This window comes from Chironomus tepperi, unplaced genomic scaffold (genome assembly GCF_022539635.2).
Source record: "Chironomus tepperi strain 1889 unplaced genomic scaffold, CSIRO-AGI_Ctep_v1 contig_418, whole genome shotgun sequence".
NCBI lineage: Eukaryota > Metazoa > Arthropoda > Insecta > Diptera > Chironomidae > Chironomus > Chironomus tepperi.
Window position 1 is genome coordinate 179,916 of NW_027226540.1, and position 12,668 is coordinate 192,583.

Consider the following 12,668-nt stretch of genomic DNA (forward strand, 5'->3'; position numbering starts at 1 on the left):
AACGTGCTTATTGTTGTAGCTTTTGAAATTGTGGTTTTAAAGCTGAATTGAGGTTTGACATGATGTTTGTGGGGTTATTGTATTTAAAGTGTGGTTATGTTAATATGTTTCAATCAGGAGCTTAGGTAGGGATGGGATTTTGGTGTTATAGCCGTCGAATAATCGTCAAATGACTGTCATTTGATGGTCATCGTCGAGACGTCGTGAGGAATGCTTTTATAATGTCTTGGTCATGATGTGTCAATCGAGTCAACCTCAGCATGATCAAAAATCTGTTACCAAGCCATAGTGACTCACTTATTGCCGGATTCGGTTTGAATTCGCCAATATGCAAGACTCAAGCCTGGTGCTGGATTTTGTTGGGATTCGGATCGATTAACCGATTTATGCTATTTAAGTATGTCTGTCTTCACACATAATCCCTCTTTTTATTCAAAATTTCTTCTTACTTTCCAAATGTTCACAACAATTGATTTTCACTTTCCACACACAACATGATTCGATGAAAATCTCACTAGCAAATAAGGAACATCGAAAAAATGATTGCATGAAACAATAAAATAAAATATTTGCAAATAATCAATCAATCAGTCAATCAATCGTTAGATTCATCATGCTTGTTACTTGATTTTTTCCTTTGAATTCATGAAACAGATGTTCAGATAAATTTGTTATGTAAATAAAATACGTAGTGAGTTTTACGAGTTGTGAATCTGTGATGATTTGTGTCGAAAAAGTGAAAAGAGTTTGCAAATAAAAATAAAAGTTTTTTGACCCTTCTGAGTTTCAGTTCCAGCTGAATTTGCAAGTGTTTGATGAGCTTCATTTGTAGTCTGTAAATGACTTTTGTAAGTGATGAATAAACATTAAATGGAACTAGGTCAGGATTTTGAATAAAATGTGAAAAACTTTTTCTATTAAATGAGAAAATGATTCCGAAAATTTAAAGTGAATTTTAAGCTTAAATGTCTTAATTTTTAAATTAATTTAAATTTTATAATTTTGCAAATTGCTAAAAATATTTTAATACTATAAAGTGCAGTTAGTTAGCGAAACAAATTAAAAAGTTTCCCGACAGCGACTGCTGAAAATTATTTCAATCCAAATAAAGCTTTACATAATTTTTAAAGAAACAATTTCACAAAGGCCACAAGAAAAATTGAAACTTTTTCAAAGTAAACTTTTCTACGAAGCTACACTTTTTTTAGAACATGCAGCTTTCAATCTACTTTTTTCACTACACTCGTTTTAATATAACCAACTAAAGTTTGCTGTTGAAAAACTTTATTATACTGTCGACTTTTTTCTCAACAGCATTTTATATCGACATAACTGAATGTATTGTTGAGAAAAAAATAATGGCTGAATTGTTGGTAGTTTAGGATGTGCATTTTTCTATCCATGAATAAAATACAAGATTTTTCTATTAAAATGGAAGTTGGTTATGATGTCTGACAATCAAGCGAGATAATGCGAAAATTCTAAATTGTATCATGCCCGGCTACTTTAGAAAAAAGTGTAAAAATGAGAAAAATAATCAAAAAAAGATCAAATGTTATTATGGTTGATGCAGACTTGCAGCCTTGGACAAATTATAAGCGAAATCCGAAAACTTCAGGCCTGTGCATCTGGAATGCATTAAATTCAGACATGAGAGTCTTTGTAGGACTTAGTCACTTCTTAATTCATCAAATCGTTTCCAAGAATTTTTGATGACACATAGGTTGTCCACTACTGGGTTAATATATTTTTATCTGAATAAAGCGAATTTTAAATCTACACAAAATCTTATTTTCTACCAAATCCGAGTCAACTCCGAGTGCTGATTTAAAATTAAACACAAAATCATGAGCAGCTATAAGCACATGCCACAGAAAAGCCATTAGTTGATTTTTTTTTTTTTTTAAATCACCTGCTTCAGCTCAAGAATAACACAAAAGGATGATGCACCGCGAAACAACCGCATATGAAGGAATATCAATACAGAACTAAAAAAAAGTTCATCCTTATTCAGCATAGCATCTCTATTGTTTTAAAATGTGCTATAGTTAACATCAGCTGCAACGATAAAGTTTTTCCTTCACATTCAATTTCATCATTTTTTTCTGAACATCCCATTCAAATCTATTTATTCCTATCTGTGTATTAAAACTATCAGCAACAACAAATCACTTAAGGATTCAGATCGGAAAACATCCATTCAGCTTTCTGAACTAAAATAAATTCTCACAAATGATTTATTGTGAACTTTTGAATATTTAATAATCATTATGCAAAATCACTCGTGCATTTTTGCGCCCTACTGCGGTTGAATGTTAAACAGAATATTTTTTGAAAGTTTATGAAGCTTTAAAGCTTTTTGCCATAAATTATAATTTCATTTTTAGTGCATTTTTGAAATTTTTTCCAAAAAGTAGATTAATAAATCACTTTGTCTTTTTCCTGGAGCAATTTAAATTAAAATTTTTTTTCTTTGATGCAGAATTGAACATGAAATCGTTCTACACATATTCTCCCTTCATGAAAAATTGTGTTACACTGCGTAATGCGTAGAAAACAATATTTAAAAAAAAATTTCGCAATTAGCAACTTAAATTTAATTTCTGCCGGATGCATTGTGTGCTTTTTGTAAACGGAGAACGCCTGTGTGGGTGAGTCTCAGAACGTTTGAGAATACAAAAAGTACATTTTTTTTCATTCAGATTTCTTGGGTTCGAATCCCGTCAAATCCAAAAAAAGTAAAAAGAAAATTTTTTTTTTCATACAAAATCACCATTTTTTGGGCATTTTTCACCTTTTCCCGGAGCAATTTAAATTAAAATTTTTTTTCTTTGATGCAGAATTGAACATGAAATCATTCTACACATATTCTCCCTTCATGAAAAATTGTGTTACACTGCGTAATGCGTAGAAAACAATATTTAAAAAAAAATTTCGCAATTAGCAACTTAAATTTAATTTCTGCCGAATACATTGTGTGCTTTTTGTAAACGGAGAACGCCTGTGTGGGTGAGTCTCAGAACGTTTGAGAATACAAAAAGCACATTTTTTTTCATTCAGATTTCTTGGGTTCGAATCCCGTCAAATCCAAAAAAAGTAAAAAGAAAATTTTTTTTTTCATACAAAATCACCATTTTTTGGGCATTTTTCACCTTTTCCCGGAGCAATTTAAATTAAAATTTTTTTCTTTGATGCAGAATTGAACATGAAATCGTTCTACACATATTCTCCCTTCATGAAAAATTGTGTTACACTGCGTAATGCGTAGAAAACAATATTTAAAAAAAAATTTCGCAATTAGCAACTTAAATTTAATTTCTGCCGGATGCATTGTGTGCTTTTTGTAAACGGAGAACGCCTGTGTGGGTGAGTCTCAGAACGTTTGAGAATACAAAAAGTACATTTTTTTTCATTCAGATTTCTTGGGTTCGAATCCCGTCAAATCCAAAAAAAAAGTAAAAAGAAATTTTTTTTTTCATACAAAATCACCATTTTTTGGGCATTTTTCACCTTTTCCCGGAGCAATTTAAATTAAAATTTTTTTTCTTTGATGCAGAATTGAACATGAAATCATTCTACACATATTCTCCCTTCATGAAAAATTGTGTTACACTGCGTAATGCGTAGAAAACAATATTTAAAAAAAAATTTCGCAATTAGCAACTTAAATTTAATTTCTGCCGAATACATTGTGTGCTTTTTGTAAACGGAGAACGCCTGTGTGGGTGAGTCTCAGAACGTTTGAGAATACAAAAAGTACATTTTTTTTCATTCAGATTTCTTGGGTTCGAATCCCGTCAAATCCAAAAAAAGGAAAAAGAAAATATTTTTTTTTCATACAAAATCACCATTTTTTGGGCATTTTTCACCTTTTCCCGGAGCAATTTAAATTAAAATTTTTTTTCTTTGATGCAGAATTGAACATGAGATCATTCTACACATATTCTCCCTTCATGAAAAATTGTGTTACACTGCGTAATGCGTAGAAAACAATATTTAAAAAAAAATTTCGCAATTAGCAACTTAAATTTAATTTCTGCCGGATGCATTGTGTGCTTTTTGTAAACGGAGAACGCCTGTGTGGGTGAGTCTCAGAACGTTTGAGAATACAAAAAGTACATTTTTTTTCAATCAGATTTCTTAGGTTCAAATCCCGACAAAACAAAATAAAAAAGGTAAAAGGTAAAAATAATTTTTTTGTTTCATTGTTTTACAGTGTTTTTCAATGGTTGTCGATGTTTTTTCAGTGTTTACTGAACAATGTTTATATTTTTTCGACCGTTACATGTTTTAAATTATGAAAATCCGTTAAATGATAAAATTCTTAAATTTCTTGTATGGTTACTTGGAATTAACTGAATCTGGTTTTGTTGCCTTGGAAGTTATATGGATCCTTCTGGAACTTGTTTTTGTGGATCTGCAAGTTACCTGGATCCTATTGAATCTTGTTTCGAAAACCAGGAACTGACTTAATGCTGGGACAAAAATGCGCTGAAATAACTCGATAAGAACCAGTACTTTTGTAATTTTTTATTCAAAAGCTTTTTTTCTATGGTGAACTGAAAATAGTCTTTGCATGCTGATTAAGATGAAAAATGACGATAAATTCGAAAAAAGTTTTTTTTCATACTTTGCAATATGCTCTTTGCAGTTTTCATTCCATTTATTGCACACTTATCGCAGATGTAGCTTGGTAGAGCACTGAACATTTGCCATGAATATTTTAATAAATAGAGGTAATCTTATGGAGTTGTTAATGTTTTGCGGGAAGAATCATCTAACCCGTATAGCATAATGTGTTTGGGAGGCTGCCACTGCTTGATAAAGTTGAGCTGAAGAAGATTTTTTAGCTTCTGGACGCCGTTTTCCAGATTCTAGGCTGCAGATTCCAATCAAGAGCGGTGGAGTAAATTTGTGATTCTGTCCCAGCAGTGAAATTTTCTCGGACATTCTTTTTTTGAAGTGTTAAAATGGCAATTTGCAAAGTAGCCATGACGGTATCGAGAAGACTGATTTTGACCCATTTTTACAGCGTAAAATGTGGTTCACCTCATCGTGTCGCTTTTGTACGAAATTAAATATTTTGTAAAAACTTTCAATTAATTTAACTAATTTTTGTACCTTAATCTTTAAAATATTATCATTCATAACCATTTCATTAATCATGTTGATGATATTTATATTCAATTAATTAATTAGTTTATTAAAGCAATTGTTGGGTTGAAATTAGCATCATAATTGTTTAATCACAGCTGACATTTTTCGAACATGTTGATGTGCATACAAAAATAATTTAATTTAATGAATAAATTTAATTTATGATCAACTAACTTTAATTAATCTATATCATGATGCTCTGGAAGATGGAAGAATCAAATTAAGTTTTGATAAATTTGTTTAAGTTTTAAACTAGTTATAAACAATTAAATTTGATCTAGGATCTTAGGGGTTGTTAACTTGCTGTCGAATAGGGTTGATAAAAGTGATTAAAGCCATTGTTGGAATTTCATTGTTCTTTATTGAAAATCGGACGTTTTTCGTTAAGTTATAATTGAATCCTTATGATAAGTCAATAATAGACAATCTGTGTACCGCGAAGCAGGGCTCGAAGTCGACTGAAATTTTATATGGAGTCGAGTCGATTTTTTGATTCAAATTCGAGTCGACTTCGAACCGCTCTGCCATGGAGTACTGTTGTGCCTTGAAAAATGTCAGGTGTGCTTTTAATTATCGTGAAATCCTCACATTTAAGTTCAAATAGTTCTATGTGTTATGATATTAACTACACTTTAATAGTATTGTGTCCACTAAAAGTGGAGTCCTAGCTAGATGAAGTTGATTAGACTCGATTTGATTCCCTTCAAAATTCAAGTGGACTCAGAACTCTGGACTCAAAATGGATAATTTTCATTTAGATGTTTTGCCTCAAAATAGTTTGAGAAATATACTGTATTTAACAGTTTTAAACAAGTTTCGAGATTTAAAAAGATTCGATCGTTTATAAGCAAATTATGAAATTCAATTAAAATCATATTAACTTCATAAATATATTTTCTAATATATTTCTAAATATATACATCTATCGTCCTTCCTCTTCGTTTCAATTTATTGTCTTCTGAATCTATACCAAATGCACCCTCTATTCATATAGAATAAATAAACGTGCATGAGCACACTAAAAAGTTCATTAAACAATAGGAAATTGAAAAGCGATTTTTTCATTTAGTGTCTGAATAGATCAATTGAATTTCCAGCATAGCACTTTTCATTGATCACATTCATTAAATAATAGGTACACATTTGTATGTATTTTATAGCTTTTGAAATGAAATGAAAATTAAATGTTTTATTTTTATTCGAAGGCAGCAAAATCAACATTTTTTGAACTAACCGCATACTCTGCCATTTCCACATGAATGCATTCAATGGATGAGTAAAAACTCATTGTTCTGCAGGATTTTTAACAAAAGAATTGTCGGATGTGGAAGAATTAAATGTGATTTTAGTCGATAAAATGCTCGTGTCTCCATCTTTAAAAATATTTTTTATGGCTGACTCAATGTGCCGTAAAAACTATACGTTCATATCCGTTCTGTGATAATTAGAAGCACGAAACTTCGTTCAACATTCACCGCCATTTAATCGTTTCATGGTGCACTTAAGAGAAACGTGAGATGGCAAATTTATAGCTTCATTTCTAGACGGATGAAAAAGTCATGCTATATATCATGCAAATCACACTTCATATCATGTTATTGTTGGTTCTTTGCTCGTTTACATTTTCATTGTGCATGTTTCTTGATAAAAACTCATTTGTGGATAATAGTTTTGGCTAGAGCTGGAATTGATTCAAAAAACATGTAGAACAGATTCATATTGATTTTCTTATTAAATCATAAAGCTTTAATTAATAGTTTAACGACATATGTTGTCTTAGAATAGTGGAATTTGGAGTATAGTGTCATTTGTAAGCGAATCCGTCCTTTCCTTTTGAAGAAAGTGAGCTCGATTCCCACCAGAGATTGATATCTCAGCCATTCCATATTTTTATCGATATGAAAAGAATGGACACAAAGCAGTTAAGTGCCTCTGTGGTATAATATGCAAAGTGCTTGGTTCAAATTTAATTTGGAGGACTCGGAGGTCGTCGGTTCGAGTTCCAAACCAATTCCAAATGTGTACCTTTTCAAAACTTTAATTCAACTGCTTGATGTCCGTGATAAAGACAGAATTGGAACTCTGGACACCTTTTGGACCTCATGAACCTAAAATATCGCTACAAAATAGGAAGAATAGATAGCTACAGTGACTACTTTGAGAGTCATATAGTTCCAAAACTGAGGCTATGACTATTTAAGTTCAACGTCCCTTGCTAACAGGTCAACAGACTTTTATGCGCTACATACCCAATTTCAACATATTCTCTAACTAGTTTGAAAGGATTCATTTCTATTTCAGCTCACTCATACAACACGTAGACAGATGTATTTGTAGAATATGAATATAATGTTATGTATGACGATACACATTTCAAAGTATTAAATGAGATGAACTGCTTAGGGTAAAGTGGAATTTTGAGAATAGGAATTTAAAAAGCTTTTTATTGCATTAATGTCTATTCGTGTACATACGTGTAAAATGTTAAAATCTCCTGCTCAGAGAAAGACCTAAAGCTTTTAAATTGTAGAAAAATAGGAAAAATAAAATATTTTTGAAATAACTTTTTTTGTGCCTGCAAATTAAATTAAATTACTGTTTGTATACCAATTTAATTACACATATTGCCGAAAAATAAACAACAATATCCTCATTAATTATTTACTCGTGTCGAAATATTTTTCCCCAAATTATGTCCGAATCCATAGCAACGCATAACTTTCATGTGAACTAACTCAGTGATGGACAACCTTTTGTTAATTGTGGCACATTTTGGTGATAAACCTTGACAAAAATCTCATTCTGCATAGGGTTCATGGCATTTTTGACAGTACACTAATGATGTCCAGCACACAGGTTGCCAACAGTTGCTCAAACCCTAATAGACAATGAGTATACTCACCTAAATGAGCGAACCCACGTGAATATTCAATCAATATATCTGAGAATGCTTAATTTTAGTGACCATGCACATAAACAAGCTCCTTGCCTATTCTGGTAACATATTTGACATTCCATAGAATTGTACATCATAATATGATTCTTTTCTGCTTTATCAAATACGTAATATTCAGTCGAATCATATTAAGTGAGAATTAAAGGTACAACAAGTTTGTTAATAATGCCTCATAGCTATTTTTAGATGAAAATCTTTTTCGTATTTGTAGAGGTTTGTCCATGACTCGACATGAACAAAATATCATCTTTAATGTGAATTTTTTTTTAAAGGCATTGAAAATGTTAGGGATGAATGCCTACATTTTTAAACGAAATACCTTTTTCTAAAATATGGAGGGTCAGTTTCGTGCCGAATAAAAAAAAGGAAAAAAAATTCAATTAAAAGTTATTTTCCTTCTTAAAAAATGGGTTAATGCTTCTAAATTAGTCTGGATGAGTTGGACTTATAAATTTAAAGACTCATGAAAGCTTCTTTCAATATTTAATGGAAAACCTTTTTATATCTTTTTGAAACTTTTTGTGCAACTTTTGTGTATTTTTCCGATTCCATATTTATTATTTTAGTAATTTTTTTAGAAGGTTGAAGTAAACTTAAAGTAATAAACAATTTGAAGGGGTTGCTGTTAAATCACGTTTATTGAAAGGTTGTTCTTGCTTCTTTTAATTCAAATTATTTGTAAAGAAACTTGTTTTGTCATGCATATTGTGTCATATAGCCTTAAGAACATCGAAGAGCATCAAAAATTATTAATTGTGATCAAAACTAATCAAAATGGGATCCGATTAGCACAAGTCAGATCAAAAATCCGGAACCATGCTGGTGTGACTCAGACATAGTAATTAAAACGAATAATGCCGAACTAAATCCAAATCCGGCAAAGAGCCAGAATCATGGCGGACTGATGAATATTTGAACCTCATTTTCAAACAATCCCTTAAGACCCCTTGTCAACAACCATAACTCTGCACAATTTCATCGACTTTTTTTGTTCAATTAATCTCTTTTGGCATTTAAAGAAAAAGTCATGAAATTTTCACATAAATTCTCATCAACATTAAGAATTATTACAACCATGAAAATAAAAACTTGAAAATTTCTTGAGCATTTACATCCAAATCTCTCAATGCTCAAAGCAATAATTTATGTTAAATTTTGTTACCAAATCTACATCGTTAAACTACAAAGATAATAAAATCAAAGGTCGAAATTCTGACAAGGATATTCATCAAATTAAACTATACATTGTAAATAAAGTCATCTAGCAGGGATGGGAATTGATATTCTGTAATGAGATATGGTTGAAAAGACTAAAGAATGAAGAACTGAGATTTGAGGATTGGAATTAGGTTTATGTTTGTCTTGGTAGGGGCGGGAGGTTATACGATGTAGAAATGGTGAAAAATTAGATGCCATGTTGGTGTAATTAAGGCTTGAAGTCAGATACAATTGATTTTGGCTTCAGGCAAGTCTTGTACCGGCCTAGGGTCAGGTTATTGCCTTTATCAAGATGTATGCTTTCCTGGAGTGCACCTGAAATGAAAATACACCAAACTAAAAAAGTCCCATCCAAAATATTCTCATTACATCCCTGAATCATCCTCATAAACACACAAATGACCTTCACAAAGTTTTATAAAGCTCATCATAATGCTTTAAGCATTTTTCTGAAAATTTGTTCAGACAAAATGTTTCAACTTCTTACCTGTAAATGGAGAGCATAAACCATCCCAAATGTGAATACGTTGAACATCCACCGAGGATAGAATAAATAAATAATTAAAATTAAAGCATAAAATCCTACAGAATGTGCGCATCATGAAACACAAAAAAAAGCGTAGCTCAACAAAATGTAAAATAACATCCAACAGTTGTTGTTTCATTGTAATTATGAACAAATGAATGAATTGAAGCATTGCCTATTTTAATGTTACTCGTAATATTCATTGAGTGAATGAGGGAAAAACGGAAGGATGGGATTTTTATGAATATGAAAGTCAACGAAGCATATGAAATAATATAAATATTTGAAAAGAAACGAGAAATGGAAGATAAAATATTTTATTTTTTTCATTTTTATGTCTGCTTTCTCCTTTTTTTGAATGATGAAAAGGTGAGAAAAGCACAAAGCTTTTATTGCCATTCTGAAATGTAATTTCAATGGGTTCATCACATTTTATTTTAACATTATTTAATTCTGCGAATATTTTAAGTTCCTACTTTGGAGAAATTTTAAATGCTTTCAATTTATTACACTAATTTTTGTAGTCGGGTATGCTAGCAGGGAAAGAGCGTGCTCGCAAGAGCAGAGTATTCAAAGAGCATCGCTCACGAGCACGTTCATCTAGTGTATTTAAAGTTAGCAATCTCTTAAGAGCATGTTCTTTGTGTATTAGGGGTTTATAAAAAGCAACTTAGGTCATAAGCATGATGTTGCAAATATACAGCAAATATAAAGCACAATTCAGTTAATCGATTCAAAATCTGGCATCAAGCCAAAGTGACTCTAGTATATTACCAGATTCAAGCCGAATCCGGCAATTAGTCAAAGTATCGTCCGGATTTTTGGTCAATTAACCGATTTATACTATTTTGGCTAATGAACTTCACGATGTGACAAATTTAATTTTGCGCAGTTAAAATGAGCCAGCTGCATAAGCTTGTAAACTACCTTTTACTTCTTGTCTTTAACACGGCGATGTGCCGTTGCCCAAGCGAAAATAATAAACTCAAACTGTATTTAACTTTATCAATAAATGACACAAATCAGTTAAATCATAGCATTTATGTTAAACTTAGTTAGACTTAGATAGATAGATAGAATTAAGATTAGGATCTGACGATGAGGAAAAGGCTATGTTAATGTTATTATCATGTCTACAAGCATTCCTGAATCAATACAAATCCACAATTCCTTTACCCTTCAATATCCTTCATTAGAATCCCTTCTAAAATGCTCCAATAACATCTAGTGCCCCTTAAACTCATTCTATTAATATTTCATCTCTTCATATGCATGTAACTCAAATGATTTGTTTTATGCTCCATTAGCAAATAAAAATGAGCACATAAAATGTAAATTGAGTGAAAAAGCTGAGTCAGCAGAAGTGTAAGCGCATTTCATGTGAAAAAAATCTTAAATTGTCATTGTTTGACGTGTTTTTGGCTGCATGATGTTTTGAATAAAATTAAATCTTTGAATGTCACATTTATTCGGTTGTCTCATTCCATTTGATACAGACATGAAGCAGCAAAAAATGAAAAAACTCAAAAATAAATGAAAAATGAATGCCATGAGAGATTTTAATTAAAATTTTAAAATAGAACATTTAAAGAATAATCAAAACAATTTAAAACGTGTTCAATCCTTAGTGACTTTTGAAATTGAATGATTATTTTTGAAATAAATGTCAATTAGGTTTTAAGGCAATTAATTGAAATCAAAATTAAATCTGACATTTTAAAATTATTTTTGAATATTTTTTAATGATTGCCAATTATTCAAGATTTATTTCTATTGAGACTTCGATATAATCTGTGTCTATAGGCTGCTCTAACAGGGAATGAGCATGCTTTCATCATACACAAAGACCACTACGGTACCTCAGAGCAGCATCGATTTCTGTTAGGATTCAATAGATTGTACTAAACATTTAGCTTTTAATGGATCTAGTTAGGGCCATTTTGAAGCATTTAGTGCCAACCCGTATCCTGTTTTAGACCAAATTCTTCAACTTGATTGGATTTTTCGACCCAAAAATTTCCTTTAAACTCTTTCAATTCCAAAACATAAAACATTCATTATTAACAAAAAATCTAGGAATTCATATTTCCATTATTAAAATTAGAATATCCTCATTAAATGCAAAAACTTATCCATACAGACCAAAAACTCATCCACAAAATGAGCCGTTCATAACAAATGAAAAAACTTTTCAATTTAACCACAATTTTTTCACATAAAAGTATTTTGAAATGAAAATGGAAAGGATGAGTGGGTTAGGTCGGATGTTCTTTTGTTGTCACAATACAATTGTGTAATGTGTTGATAATGACAATGTGTTATCGGAAATTGAATGATGAAAGGAAGGAGATGAGCTTATTGACAATGTAAAAGTTTTCATGGTAAAACGAAAAAAGGTGTGGAAATGAAAATGAAAAAAATGTAGGAATTACGATTTAAATTTTTAATTATGTTGTATATTTCTGTTGTTTTGTGGCTTGATTATGGAACTTGTTAATTATTTAATATACTTTTTTCGACCATACTTCTGAGTTTTCTCATTATTTGATGTTAATATACGACTATGAACCCTAACAGACGAAGTACATGCTTTCATTGTACAGAAATAGCACTCCTGAACAGCACAACAATACCACTTGTGTTTGCTAGAACACCGCTGCAATGTCGAATTAATGGAAAGACGTAAAGTTGCACTATCAGCGCTTTAAGGACGAAATTCGACCCATTTTTATTGCAAATTGTGTATCGGGTAGAAACTCAGTGTGGATATATTCATATCGTACCATAAAAAGTCTCGCGGTTAAGCCATGC